The sequence below is a fragment of the Phodopus roborovskii genome, unplaced genomic scaffold (genome assembly GCF_943737965.1).
Source record: "Phodopus roborovskii unplaced genomic scaffold, PHOROB, whole genome shotgun sequence".
Taxonomy (NCBI): Eukaryota; Metazoa; Chordata; class Mammalia; order Rodentia; family Cricetidae; genus Phodopus; species Phodopus roborovskii.
Window position 1 is genome coordinate 3,204,300 of NW_026126622.1, and position 12,334 is coordinate 3,216,633.

Sequence of the window (12,334 nt, forward strand, 5' to 3'; positions counted from 1 at the left end):
CCTATCATGGGGGGCAGAGATAGGAAGATCCTTATGGGGCTCACTGGCCAGCTACTCTTGCTAAGTTGTTAAGTTCTAGGTTCAATGAGACTTTGTCTTAAAAATCAGGTAGAAAGCAACAGAAGAGGACACCAGACAGACTACGGATCTACCTGCACAGAGTGAGAGAGGGAGACATTAAGAGAGGGAAATCCCCAGTTCCTTAATATTTACCACACATCTGCCATGTCCAGTCCAAATTCCTGCCTGGTGTCATTTTTCCCTGCACTTGAAGAATCCCTTTCCCTTTTAAAAGACAGATCTCCTATGTAGCGGATAACTGGCTTGAAATTCATGTTCCTCCTACCTCAGCCTCCCAAGAGCCAGACTCACAGGTGTGTTCATCCACCATCTCGATTGGCATGCTAGTTTGCTGGCAGTGAATTCAGCTTTGCTTGATATATTCGTAAATGCCTTTATTTCAACTGATTTTGGATTAGATGTAGAATCTGACTTGGCAGAATGTTTTGTGTAATCTCAGCAGTTTGAAGATACTACAACTTCATGTGACCTCTATTGTTTTTAATGGAAAATGTTTGTATTTGCCACGTGAATGTTGTTTACATCTGAGCCAACTGCTATGTTTGAACACTTCCCTGCCCACATTATATAAGCTAGCAATTCTGCTGTATACAAAATGAATAAACAGACAAAAGGTACACTTCCATATTCCAGGAACACAGGAGAACTCCCAATCAGCTTTTTATTGCCTGGCTGGTAAATATGAGAGGAGGCCCAGGAACCCGCCAGGGATTGGAGGGAGTTATCCAATATTAAAGCAGAAACAAATCTAGCAGAGAATAAACTTGGCAAGGGAAAAGGGCAATTCAGACAGCAAAAGGAAACTTTAGAAAACTACAAGCATGTCAATAGTAAAACAGGAGCCAGCCGCTGTAGTTTTTATATGAACACCAGAAGATAGATGCCTTTAAAATGTAAACATGATGTGAAAATAAAAAAAAATTAAAACACTCAAGCTGGAGTCCATTTGAATATGGTGGCATCTCCCTGTGGTCCTAGCTGCTCAGTAAGCTGAGGCAGGAGAACTATTTCAGCCCATGAGTTCCAGGCTAACCAGAGCAACATAAAAGGTTTTGTTTAAAAAGAACCCAAAAACAGGTAGCTAAATCAGGCAATGAACTGGAGGGATTACCCCCAGAAAGTGAGATGAAGGTGAAGACGAGATGCTGGATATCAGCTGAAGGACTTGTGTGGGAAGAACAGGAGAGGAAGAGAGGAGCGCTGGGCATGTGAGGTGGCGTGAGAGAACTGGGTGCTCACACCTCAGGTGGGGCGGCATCGGGCAGTATTTGAAGCCAAGGAAGGGGGACAGTGCAGGGGAACATGTGGGATCTGCTGTGAATGCCAGCGAAGGCCATGCAGGGTATTAAAGGAAGCTTCCTGTGTGTGGTGCATTGATGGGATCCCAAGGAAGAAGAAGGAACAAATAAGGGTCTGCCATGCATTATAAACCTCAGAGTCTTATCTGGGATTTCAAACTATTAATTCACTCTTTCCCACAGGATATGATGACATATGCCTACCATCCCAGAACTAGGAGTTGGGGACAGGAAGGTCAAGGCTACCCTGTGCTACATAGAACACTGTCTCAACCCCTACACCTCAGGAAATCAAAGGATCTTAGAGTTAACACTCAGATTGAGGTAGAACACCTACCTACCAGCATGCGTGAGGCTCTGGGTTCCATGGCATCATCACATAATCAATGACTGAATTAACTAATTAAAAGAAGGCATCCCAGTGTCAAATTTGACAGGGTTACTAAGGAAAGCACCAAGTGTACTGGCATACTCAGGTACTGCTTGTTAACCAGCAAATACAGTAGTCTCTGAAGCTACAGTTTTGTTTTCCTCTGTGTATCTGTTTCTTGACTATTGCTGATAAAATACCCTGACAACAGCAGCTTAAGGGAGAAAGGATAGGGACATGGTCCACCATGGTGGGGAACTTAAGGGAGAAAAGGTAGGGATGTGGACCTCCATGGGGGGAAAATGTGGCGACCGGCAGAGAAAGCATGAGCAGGAAGCTGGCTGATTGCACTGCATCTGCGCACAGAGAGCAAAGCAAAACCATTGAGTGGGGCCAGGCTGGAAACCCTCACAGTCCGCCCCCGATGACATACTCCCTCCAGCGAGGCTCTGTAACTGGTCCAAACAGTGCCATCCATTGGAGACTAAGTGTTCAAGTGTGTGAGCCTGTAGGGAACATTTTTTCATTCAAACCACATTGCTTTCAGTTATTCATAATCAACCATACTCTGGAAATAGTTAATGAAGAATCTCACAGATTAGCAGCTCATAAACTTTCAAGCATATGCTGTTCTGAGCAGGATGCTAAACTCCATCCAGGTGAAGGTGTGAGTCTTCCCTTCCCCTAGTGTGTTCACACTGGACAGGCTATCTTCCTGTTGGGCATTTAGTAACTGGCCTAGGTTATCAAGTTAACTGTCTCAGTAACCGAATACAGTGTCCATGTCCAATGCACTGTTGTCTAGCTAATAAAGGCCCTAGTGCATATGCAGAGTGAGGCTGGCAATTCAGGTGTACCAAAGAGAAGCCACCAAGTGCTTCCTTTAGGCGTGAAAGTGAAAGTTCTTCATCTAAGTGAGAAAGGGTGTACTGAGGTTGTTGTGTGCTACAGTAAGAAAGACTTTCCCATTCATAAAAGTGTGAAAAGGGGATGCTCCTACTGGTTTCTCTGTTGCTCTTTGAAGAAGTTACAGCCACAGTGCAAGCCAGGTGCCTAGTTCAGATGCCGACAATATTCAACATGACTATGAATGCACGGGGGAACAGTGTCTCCACAGAACAGGGCTATCTGCCATTCCCAGCATCCACTGGGATGCTTCCTGCACCCAAATAACTGGAGTCTAGAATTCTTGGATCCTTCTGGCATTTGAAACACCATTGTTCAGGGATTTTTTGACTACAAAATCCAGGGCAAAACTGCGGGGGGGGGGGGGGGAGTAGCATATGTGCCCTTTTCCAAGCCATTTCCTTGATGCTCTTTATCTTTCTCCCTCTTACTTCCCATAATGAGGATTTTAAACACATTTCAAATCATGTGTTAGGTTTATTGAGTAAATGTTGCTATGGATGGCAACTGTGCGGATATAATATATACACAATATTTTTGAATAATAAAATTCACACATCATAAAGCTGACCTTTGTAAGGTGTTCTTGTGTATTCTTACAAATAGACATGGGCAGCCTTCTTCATTCCTCTTGCCCGAATCTTTGTGCTTAATTAAACTTTGTGACTTGAAATGTAGCTCTTGGGTGACTAGTTCCTTGAACCTCAGAAGAAGAAAACCATTCATTGGAGCATTAAACGAGAACTTCCACACTTGATTTTCTAGCCCTTTCTTCCTTTATTGTGTTTCAACTAGAGTATTTCTTTCTGCATGGGTTAAGTCTAGGAGTGTGGGAGATTTAATAGAGTCTCAATTGTTAATAACTTCTTGTACAAGCAAGAAAAGCTAGGATTCAAACTCTTAGCTCATAGTCGCAATCCAGCAGAACCTCTCCCACCATGCCCCATGTTGCCTCCAGTTATAAATTCCTCTCGAGGGGATCTTTGAGGATTACTTCAAAACTATGGGCAAAGAAAAGGCTTCATTACTGCTGCCACTTTCCTACTGGCGAGCTCAACCTCAGTCCTCTGTTAATACTGGCTTTTTCTTTGAAAACCAGGAGTAATCCTGTTGGCTTGTTGGGAATTTAATTCACTCAGGGGAAATGCATTGGGAAGATAATGGATGCAGATAAAGCTGTGACTGGCAGCCTCCAATGGCATTAGCCAGGGATTATCCTTGGCCTCTGGCAACTATAGTCATCCAGGTTCCGTTGTTGGCACCTGGAAGCAGCATGTTGCCGGTGCCAGCAGCGCCAGCCCCAGCCCCAGGGTGTCAGCAGGTGGATTTGACTGTCTTTCGTCCTTGATCTCAGGAATCTGATGTCAAAACAGCAGAAGACTGTAGACTGGGGCATCTTTTGAGACCCCTTCTGAAAAGAGTTGTGTGGCGCTAGCTGGGTCTTTGTCACGGTGGACTTGAGCATGCTTGCTGGTGATCTTAAGGATTCATACCTTCTAGTTAAATGCTTTGCCCAAAGGAGGCCAGATCCACAGCTGCCTCTCCGTAGTACTTCTGTAAGTGTGGGGTCAGGCTGCATGGCAGCACTTTGGGTGAGCCTGCTTTCTCTTCCTTGAGTCTTTTTCATCTTCCTTACCCCCCTTCCCAATTGGAGCATGACCTCTAGAGGATGTAGAGGGAGCTGGCCTCTGGGGACTTTGTCCTCATACATGGGAAGGGGTGCAGTAGGTGAAGGTCATGTTAAACTTGAGGAAAACACCCCTTCATCCCCAAAACTAGGACCTGGGAACAGCTCTTTGTGCCTGGGATGTGCCTTGCTGAGTCCAGAGTGTCTGGCTTACTGACTCAGTGACAGTGGGGACTGGAGAAGGGACCAGATACAGGATCTGGTTATTTCAGGAACTGGATTTCCCAGGTGGCCCTGTGTGTGGCTTCTGGCATTAGGTGAGGGAAGCCTCCATGATATCTTAGCATCTGACCCAGTGGTTCTGCTTGAGGGACTCTACCCAGAGAAAGAAGAGTGTGCAGAGAGGGGGGGGAGGGAGGGAGACATTCTTTTATAATCCATGCTAAGGTGTTGGTTAAGAAGCAATTGCAGGGCTAGGAAGCTAATTCAGTCTGTAAAATGCTTGCTGTAGACACATGAGGACCTGTGTTTGATTCCCTAGTACCCATCTGAAAAGCCAATCAGCAGTGCATGTCTGTAATCCCAGACAAAGGGACAACTGCCTTGGCTCACTAGTCAGCTAGCCTAGTCTATTTGGAAAATTCCAGGCTAGTGAGAGCTCGGCTCAAAAAATCAAGGTTGATGACTCTTGAGAAATATTGGTATTGAACTCTTGTCCCCACATGGACACGTACACACATGGGGGTGGGGTGTTATTCATGTAGTGAAGTATTTTTCTTTAAAAGAAACCCCCCGATGTTTTTAGCTATTAATTTATATATTCTGTAAACATATGTAGGATACTTGCCATATACTAAAGCTGGTACCCAACTAAGAAAGGCACATCCCTGAAAACAATGAACTAGTAAATAGGTAGTTCCTGAATTCAGTAAATGCCATGTGGCACTGAGTGGGAAGGAGATGACACACTGCATGGAAATACACTTGCATGGAAATACACATACATAGAAAGTAAATGAAAAGCCCATGCCAGAGCAGTTGTGAATGACTTTTATTTTCCTTTTTATGTGCGTCAGTGTTTAATGATCTGTCTTCTATAAGTAGCAGAAAATAACCTTTCAAAAGAGTCATCTTCAAATCCCTTCCATGTGTTTTATGTCCTGTACTTTTTGCCAAATGTGTGGAATAACCTTTTTAAGGATCTACTTTATTCTTTATGTGCATATCTATACAGGTTTGTGCACTCTGGAGTGCAGGTACTCCAGAGGCCAGAAGAAGGCACCAGACCTTCTAGATACAGGCATTATGACATGGTGCTGGGAAGCCACCTCGGCTCCTCTGTGAGAGCAACAAGCACTCTTAGCCGGTCTTAGCAGGTCTTCATGTCTTACGAAGGCAGCAAAGTGAAAAGAGCACCAGCATAAGAGAACAGGGGAGGAGTGCATTCAGAATTGATGTGTAACCCTAGGACGGGCTGTGGAAATCATACCTACTAGAAAGAGGCATTGTACTATTGGGGGCACATGCAGGGTTCCTGTGGCCCTGCTGCCCTCCCCTGCAAACTCATTTTCCGTGCCGAGGTCCTGCTTCTCAGAGCCATAGTTTCTTAGCATACCACCTGGGCCCTCAGAGACACTCATAAATATCTTGCAGGTAGAAGGAACAAAACTATGGAGCAGGCGTGAGCAAGAACACTTCTTGTCCCCCTTGGCTCACTGCCCATGTGGCTTTGGTGTGCGTCGACACATCTTCGAAGACTCGTCATTTGTTACCAAGCCCAGTCAGGAAATTGTTTGCACTTAATCGCTTGAAAAGCTGCTCAGCTTCTCACAGAAGGGAAATGCAAGGTTAACTTTCCAGAGCTGTTAGCTGAGAGTCTCGGGCTACGAGGGGACACACATCTTTTGATACTCAGGCTTAGTACAAGAATGTAGCCCACAAGTACACTTAAGAAGACACAAAGTGTGCTGAGCATGGTGGGATGCAAATGTGATCCCAACCCACAAAAGGCCCACGGAGAAGGATCCACTGAGACCCTACCTTAAAACAAGATGTGAAATGACATGTTCATCAGATTTTATTTGCCAAGAATTCTATGTCAGCTGGTATTCTGAGCCATAGAATTGTTATGCAGAATCTAAAGAACAGAGATGATGTAAGTAAATAACACCCACTGTCTGCAATGCAGCAAGGGAATGACCTTCATGGTGCGTAGTGGGAAAAGCAGGGTGGGGGGCACAAGATGTGTCAATAAAGGGTTAGGTGTTCATATGTGCACTTGGGGGTGCAGAGGAGATGGTCAGAAAATGTCTTGCTGAGTAAGTGTAAGGACCTGAGTTTGGATCACCAGCACCCACCTAAAAGCCAGGTGCTGCAGGTACTTCTGAAACATCTGAAACGTAGCTCTGGGGAGGGTAGCAGAAGGCAGATACCTCGAGTTTGCTAGCCAGTCAGTCATGCCAAAACAGTGAGCACCAAGTTCAGTGAAGACCCTGCCTCAGAAAAGTGTGGGGGGGGCACACAACTGATCAAAACACCTGGTATGGGTGGTATGGGGCTCTGGACTCTACACACACGCACACACACACACATGCACACGCACACGCTGGGGCTGGGGCTATAGCTCAGTGGTAGAGCCCTGGATGCTCAATTCCCAGGGCTGCAAACAAACAAACAAATGATTCCTCAAAGAGCACCATGAGCACAGCATGAGGCTCTGTCACCCTCTGGCAGGGAGACTCTATCTTGCTTTTGTTAACTGGGTTTGAGCCATCCATTTATGCATCCTATTTAGAAACAAACTCCATATGTACCTACTGTTCTTTGCTATCTCTTCTTTGGCATGTATCTTCTTTGTTTGTAGGGTTTTTTTTTTTTTAAGTCATGCGTTTTTGAATTTATATATGTGAACAGGAAATATGGTGGGTGTTTGTGGTTTTAAGAAAATCAATCCAAGGGCCTGTAATAAAAAATGAAGTCTCCCTTCCATTCCTGAGCAGGAGCCTCCCTGCTGCCTCCCCCTGCAGGGTGGCTCCTGGGAAGGCTTGCCTGGTTCCTCCTCCACATTGGACACTATTGATCCTGAGGATGGAGCAACTCCTTTTATTTGTCCGACTGAAACTGTCTGCCAAAATAGGACTCTAATTTCAGTGAGTTGGCTTTTTGTGGGTGTTTTTGGAGACATCCTATAGGACCGAAATAACTCCTGGCTAAATTATAGTTTACAGAGCCCTTGGGCTCTGTCCTTCAGTCACCACAGCCACTCTGTAATCACCATTCATTGCTTAGTAGTTAAAGAGCCCAGATGCCTTGGTGGTTTGAAAGATAGCTTTAATGTGAGCCTCAGGAGTACTGGATGGATAAAGGCATCGCTATGGCTGGAGCTGTGTGAGACACTCAGCGAGTGTTACTGTCAAATGTGCACCTGTGAAATGTGTGAAGGGGCTAAGCCACCATGTGTCTAAATAAACTAGACCCGTTGGAAGTCTATGCACTAGGAAAAGGTCTGCTTTTGGAAGCAGAAGGACCCTGCCTGTATACATCTATCTAATGCTGCCCGGGCCAAGCCAGCCTCAGACAATGCAGGGTCTGACATGGGGGAAGGCCTAATTCTGTCTTGTGTGGCTATAACAAAATACCTGAGGCTGAGTCATTTGCAATGATTAGAGGTTGGCTTGGTTTGTGGTTCTAGAAGCTTAAAAGTCCAAGACTGCGTCACCAGCATCGGGTGCAACCTTTTTGCTGCATTGCACTGGCGAGGGCATCCCATGGTGAGTCAGAGCTAGTGTGCTGGCTCCGCTCTCGCTTCCTCTCCTGACCAACATTACATAATCTACCCTCGGCTATCTTCCCAATGCACCTCCAGATGTTATTATTATTAATGGGGGGGTGTGTTTACAACATCTGAACTTTGAAGGGGACACATTTAAAGGACAGCAGACAGTTTGGGGACTGTAAACTTAGGACTGGCCAAAAGAAAAACTCTGTTACAAATGAGCCACACATGGAAATCACCACCATGCTGTGGCACGGTGCTATCACTCACCCAGGCCTACTGCCTTTGACTGAGGAAACTAATCTTCATTGTCTGCTGAACCAGCAGTGACCTTCCCTGAACAGGATGCCAGACAAGACAATACTGATGTCCTCCAGGGCCCACCAATAGTTTCCCCTAGACCTACAGCCAGACTAGAGGCAAAGCAGGCTCTAAGGGAAGATAGAAAATGTAGTCCATGAGGAGGTTGCTACAGTACTAAAGAGCTTAATGAGTTTGCTAATTCATTCAAGCAGAAGTCTGGGGAGTATGTGTGGGAATGGATTTTAAGGGTGTGGGGTAAATGGTTGAAAGAACATAAAACTAGATCAGGTCGAGTTTATTGGTACGGGCCCTCTGAGTGGATTCTAGGTTTCATATGGAAGTTCTCACAGTTAAAGAAAATGTTTGTTTGAAGGTTGGCTAAAGTGCTTGTCAAAAGATGGCCTACTGAAAAGGAGTTGGAGATACCTGACATCCCTTGGCTTAGTGTTGAAGGGATTTCAAGGTTTGGAGAAATTGCAATGCTAGTGTGGGTATGGTATGTCAAACCTAATCCTCCACAATGGGAAGGCCCAGAAGTCACTCCCTTCATGATTCCTATAGATGCAAAAATGGTGAGAGGGTACTAGCACATTTAAAGAGCTTTGTTGTCACCCTTTTCCTCGTGCCAGACCTTAGAGTCTGAGATGCTGCTGTTCAATTGGGCAAATTAACTAAATGCAATGGGTTTAATTGAGCCCCAAGGTAGTAGGAACCAGATGACAACCCTGAATTGCCAAAGTCAAGGTGATATTTGTTACTGTAATAGGCAGCATAGACAAACCAATTCCACAAGGCCTGACCCATAATGGGCAGCACAGGCAGAGGGATTTTTATGGTGGCATGACTCATATAGACCTTTGCTAGTGACTAATCAATCATGGTGCTTCCAGGAATGAAATAGATAAGAAGCCTACAGAATTTTTGTTTGATCTATGTAAGCAGAAAAATTCTCAGACAAATAAAAGATTGTGACAAAAGGAAATCTCAGTCTATGAAACAATTTCTGGATTTGATCTAGTTTGCAGACCTAGAACACCTTGAATGATGGGACAGCCAGTTTCCCATAAGGACCTTGATAAAATTGCCAAGAGTTTCCTGTTAGCCTTTCCCAACTCCTTTCCCAGAGAGATCTAAGGCTCTTTACAAGGGTAACTGTGTATCGGGGGAAAGGAAATAATCAGTCTTTCTGGGGTCGATTGGATACTGGTTCTGAATTAACTCTGATTCTGGGAGACCCCAAGAAACATTGTGGCCCTCTACCCAAAGTTGGGGCTTAAGAAGATCAGGTGATTCATGGAATTTTGGCTGGTTTGACTCACAGTAGAGCCCAGTGGGTCTCCAAATTCCTCCTTTGATTATTTCCTCAGTCCAAGATGTATAATTGGGATAATCATAATTAGAAGTTGGCTGAATTCTCACATGTGTTCTCTGACCTATCATTGGAAAGGCTATATAGAAGCCCTTAGAGTTGCTTCTGCCAGGGAAAATAGTGAATCAAAAACGATGTCACATCCCTGGAGGAACTGCAGAAAGTAGTGCCGCCATCAAGGCCTTGAAAGGTGCAGGGGTGGTGGTTTCCACATCTCCCTTTAACTCTCCTATCTGGCCAGTGCAGAAGATGGAAGGATCATGGAGAATGACAGACAGTTGACTCAAAAACTCAATCAAGTAGTGACTCCAATAGCAGCTGCTGTACCAGATGTGGTGGTGTCCTTACATGAGTACATTAACACATCTCCTGGTACATGGTATGCAGCTATTGATCTAGCAAATGCACCAGAAGCTATTTGCTTTCAGTTGGCAAGGTCAGCAGTATACCTTTACAGTTTTACCTCAAGGATATATTAATTCTCCAGCCCTGTGTCATAACTGAGTTTGAAGGAATCTTGATCAGCTATCTCTTCCACAAAATATTGGTTCACTACATTAATGACATTATGTTGATTGGACCAAGTGAGCAGGAGGTGGCCACCACTTTGGCCTCCTTGATAACACATATGCACATCAGAAGATGGGAAATAAATCTAACCAAAATTCAAGGACCTTCTACCTCAGTGAAATTCTTAGTAGACCTGGTATGGGACATGCAGAGATATTCCTTTTAAGGTGAAGGATAAATTTTGCACATGGCCCCTCCCACCATCAAGAAGCACAAGTTTAGTGGGCTTCTTTGGATTCTGGAGACAGCACATTCTTCGTGTGGGTGTGTTACTCTGGCCCATATACCAAGTGACTTGGAAAGCTGCTAGCTTTTTATGGGGCCTGGAACAGGAGAAGGCTCTTCAACAGGTCCAGGCTGCTGTGCAGGCTTCTCTACCACTTGGACATATGATCTAGCAGACACAATGTTATTTGATGTGTCAGTGGCAGATAGGAATGTTGTTTCAGAGTCCCCTGTAGATGAATCACAGAAGAGACCTTTGGGATTTTGGGATTTACCATCATCTGTAGACAACTGTTCTCCCTTTGAGAGACAGCTTTTGGCCTGCTATTGGACCTTGGTGGAAACAGTTATTTGTGTTTTCTTTCCTTGATTTCTTGATCATGTAATATATAATATCAACTAAGAATATCAGTGGCTATCATATTTAAGTTTGAGATATTATAAGAATGTTCCTCAAGAGACATTGCCAACTAAATTCTTAAATTCATAATTCATTTGTGGTTGTTGGAGGGATACTTATATCATGTTAGATGTAATTATGACCTGGTTACTGTTCTCATTTGAAAGTTACTCATGATGTAAGGAGATATGATTCTATGTCAAGTTGATAAGGGGTGCACTTGTGGAGACTATTCTTGGTTGTCAACTTGACTACATCTGGAATTAACTAAAAACCATGTGCTGAGTACACTTATAAGAGGGTTTGTTTTTGTTTTTGTTTTGTTTGTTTGTTTGTTTGTTTTGTTTTGTTTTATTTTTTAACTATGTCATTTAAAGTGAGAAGACCCTTTTTAGCCAGGATCTTTTAGGGTGCAATCAGTCAAATGCTTTGCCTCCTTAAGTTTGTAAAGTAGTTTACACTATGGTCTTTCCATATTTTCTGAGCTTCTGGAAGAGGCTTCAGTGACTGGAGAGTCTTCAGTAGCTGTAGGTTTTGACAAATTGGAAAGCCTTAAAAAATCATCCTCATACTCCTGTTGCTCTAGAACCACTTCTGGCACCAAAATCTGTATTAATCAGGGTTCTCTAGAGGCATAGAACTTGTAGAATGAATAAATATATATAGAAAGGGGATTTTTAAAATGGCTTACAACACTGATTCTCAGTCCTCCTAATGCTGCAACCTTTTAATACAGTTCCCTACACTTTAACACAGTTCCTCATGTGTGGTGACCCCCAACCATAAAGTTATTTTCATTGCTACTTCATAACTATAATTTTGCTACTGTTATGAATTGTAATGTAAATATTTTTGAAGACAGTGGTTTTCCATAAGGGTTATCACCTACAGGTTGAGAATCGCTGGCTTACAGGCTGTGATCAAACTAGGCTAGCAATGGCTGTCTACCAACAGAAGGTCCAAGAATCCAGTAGTTGTTCTGTCCACAAGGCTGGATGTCTCAGCTGGTCTTCAGTAGACACTAGAATCCCCAAAATGTAAGCTCCAATGCCAGTGAAGGCATGGACTTGCCTGTGGGAGTGAGAGCAAGTTGGCAGGAGAGCAAGCTTCCTTCTCCCATGTCCTTCATACAGGCTGCCAGCAGAAGGTGTGGTCCAGATTAAAGGTGGATCTTCCCACCTTAAAAGATCTGAATTAAAGGCGCACTTTACCACCTCAAAAGATCCCTCACAGGTGTACCCAGCTGCATGGGTTTTAGATAATTCCACATGTAGTCAAGTTGACAACATCTGGAACAACCATCACACGTGGCCAACAGGTGAGCTGGTGGTGAAGTGACGACAAAGTGCCTGCTGTAGGAGCAGCAGCCAGGCCGCATCCAGTGCTCTCATGAGTGGTGAACGGAGGCTG

The 12,334-nt window shown here is 44.3% G+C and overlaps 1 protein-coding gene across 2 annotated transcripts in view; it reads left to right on the forward strand.

Annotated features, from left to right (window-relative positions):
• Pcsk6 (proprotein convertase subtilisin/kexin type 6) overlaps nt 1-12,334 on the forward strand; it is a 181,609-nt gene that overhangs the window by 144,064 nt on the left and 25,211 nt on the right. The gene's annotated exons all lie outside the window — the stretch shown is intronic.